A 3,449-nucleotide genomic window follows, 5' to 3' on the forward strand; every position below is an offset into this window, starting at 1 on the left:
ACTATACCTTTAATGCTGTGAAATCTCCAGGCATTATATTTCAAGATTTATATGAAGTAATAGTTGTACTGCATTACTAGTACTTTTACACTGCAATGGGTGTAAACGTTTAACATATTTGCAGAGGTGTGGTATGTTTCACATGTGCATATTGTTTTATGTCGGTTACTGCCATGCATCCATTCTCACACAAAATACCCATCGGTCCATTGACTTTGCCATCCACCCAAGGGTGAAGACTAGCTTTCCCTGAAAAATACGTGTGATAAAACAAGATTTTGGGGAAATTCCCTTTGGACTCCTTACTGGTGATTGGTTGAGCCTGAATTGGCCACCCTTTTACTTGAACCCTGATGCCAAGAGTCTCTGCTGTAACTTTCCCAGTGGACACAGATAGTACTTATAACATTTAGACCTCCTATGACCTACCTTTCTAATACTACTGTTGGTTGGCCCAGCAGCCATGGCCTCAGAGGTTACACCTGTGTGAAATGAATGAGTAACATATTGCCTGTGATACAACCATCACTCTTTAAAAGCTGCCTGCATTAGAGTGATAGAGCGCGTAGGTCACCCAGCTAGGAGATGTTTACTAATACTTACCTGGGCCCAATAATTGTATAAACCATTCACCTTAATTATTTACCTTTGGTAACTCATGCACTACTATCAGTATATCTTGTGAATTCTATACTTCTAATTCCTATATCTATAACCTAGCGATGTAGATACTAGGAACCTAAACATGTTGGATCAGGGAGTTGAGTTATAAATAAGTACTCAAGAACATTTATAACATTTGTAAAATATGAAATAACCACAGACTCTGGGTAGGTTCAAAGTTTTATCTAATCATCTTCATCATCATATGTCATGAGCAAAAGGTTAAAACATATTAGACTATCTATATTCAAAATCATAAACAACATATAGCTATGCAAGAGATAGAGTATGCTAAGCATTTAAGAACTTTAAACTGAAAGGGAAGGTAAGAACAAGAAACATGCTGTATTTAGATATTTATCTTTCGCAACTTTGATTAAAGGAGGGTAAAGAAAGGGAACATACTAAACCCAAAGACTTTCGCAAATAAAAATTGGCAGTTTAAAGAAGAACTTATTGCAATTCAAGATTAAATTTTAGCTTAAATACTATAGGGTAGGTAGGATTTGGATCATACCATTAAATTCAGCTTATCTCCTAAAAGGGAGGGTGAGAAAAGAAATATATACTAAAATAGAAACGATTTAGCCTTGACTAAAGGTAGGTTGAGACGTGGAGCATGCTAAGGTCAGTAATACATGAATATCTCTTATACAAAGGGACGGGGAAGAAAATGGAACATATGCAATCAAAGCTTTGCAATTTCAGGGAAGGTAAAGAGAAGGACGCAATTAAGAAGACAATTACCCTCACAGAATTTATATTTACCTAGGATAGAGTGAAGACCAACCCTGGCCCCGGGTCAGTTGGAAAAGACGGGAAGAACCCTCAAGGACTTAGGTGCCAGTAGGCGAGCAGGTGCAGCTCATGGACAATCAGGACAGGATAACCCCAGAATTTGGATCAGGACCGGGCTCACCAAAGGGTACGACCAACACCCGCAGCTTCGGTTGCAACGCCTGCGCTACTCCCTCCCTGCAAGGAATCTGCCAAAACCCCGATTGGTTTCTCGAACCTCCCAGCAAAGTGCTTCGTCAGCACTTTCAATTCCCAAAACCCCGAATGGGTTTTTCTCGAACCTCCCAGCAAAGTGCTTTGCAGCTCTCTGCTTTCAGTCACCTATTGAGTGCGTTGGGTCAGTGACAGGTCAGCTATTCGGACAAGTCGTACAATTTCTCTAGCTAAACCTACGCTAGTTATACTGTTTTTCGGGTCAGTGTACCACCCCCCAAATGTTGCAGTTGTAACGATCCACAATTTTGATTGGACAAAGGAGGAGGATAGGTCATCCCACCACCTATTTTCTAAACTTTCTCAGGCTCAATATTACATTTCTGTACCCACCCCTTAAATTCCGGATTCTCATGACATATCCTTTTCGGTTAACAATGGTGAATACAACATCGTATGCATTTGTTACAACTGTAGTACAGTTCAGCTTCTTCTAGCTGGGTTGAAGTTCAGGTTCCCAGGAGCATCTCTTCAGTCAATCAGCTCCTTGGCGGGATTTCAAAGGTCATCTGCTCTGGAGACTCGCGGATCTCGCGCTGACTCAGTTTCATTCAAAATGGAGTACAGCGTATTAGAACAGGCCAAGTTTCAAAAAAAAAAAAAAGTAACATGAAATGGAAAAGAAACAGTTGTAAAACATAGAAAAATTATTTCACTGTTTACCATGAATGTTTATACTATTCCCATTACTTTATAATAACTAAAGCATTAGGATTAAGCAGAACAAACAGCTTAGCGAAAGCGGCAATGCAAGCTTTAGGCATGTGAGAACACAGAGCAGCCATCTTAGCTTCAATGCGCATGTGCAACTATTTCCCCACCAAGACATTGAATATGTCACGTCACATGGATATGACCGACGCATGCGCAGTCTAGATTCCCGCGTAGCAGCGGCCATTTTAGGTTGCAAGCGTATTAAGGTTAATAAACACATAAGCAAGCTTCACTCGGTCGCCCCGTATAATGGAAAATGTGCAAAATTAGTAAAACGAACATGTTGGTTATTTTATTAACGTTATTCGAGGTTCATGAATACAAGCAAGTCGCTTAACGTGCGAATCCTTGCTCTATCAATCCCCTCTTTGATGATATTTACTATCATCACTATTAATGGAACCAGATGCCAACTTTTCACATTTCACCCATTTCAATCTCTTCAAACTTTCTATTTAGCTTTTTCTCAGCGTCTTTATTAAGATGAGAATTTTTCATTTTTATAAATTTGATTATTCATTTCTTCTAGTTCGAGTTCTTCAACATTTCTTTTTATTCCTCTACTATTGACAGTATATTTCTTTTTGTGCTTTCGACATTTGCAGCAAATTATTATAATGAATCACTAATAAACATATTCCCGCCATTGGCATCAGTATTTTACTCAAAAGACTTTTACCTAGATCAGAAAACCAACAACCTACAGAGGAGAGACCATCAGTTAGTCTCTTCCAGTCACTATCAACCTCCAGTGGTTTGAACTCTCTTTCCAAATTAGTGATGTTTTTCACATACTTCTTAATTTCAACACTTTGTCTGGAATATACATGCAACAATGTTGCGCTTTCAACATTCTACACACTCCGCCCTCTTTTGCCAATAGAGTGTCGAGAGCAAGTCGATTTTGTAAAACCATAGATCTGATCGCAACCAATTCGGTATTGACCATCAGGAAACCTCCAGCAGTGTCAGTTGATAACCGATTTGACAATTTGCAGATTCTTTGTGTATTCAGGGCCACTCCCACTGTAGGTACAATGCACTAAATATATCACCTATTA

Source organism: Lissotriton vulgaris, unplaced genomic scaffold (assembly GCF_964263255.1).
Source record: "Lissotriton vulgaris unplaced genomic scaffold, aLisVul1.2 SCAFFOLD_264, whole genome shotgun sequence".
NCBI classification, from domain to species: domain Eukaryota; kingdom Metazoa; phylum Chordata; class Amphibia; order Caudata; family Salamandridae; genus Lissotriton; species Lissotriton vulgaris.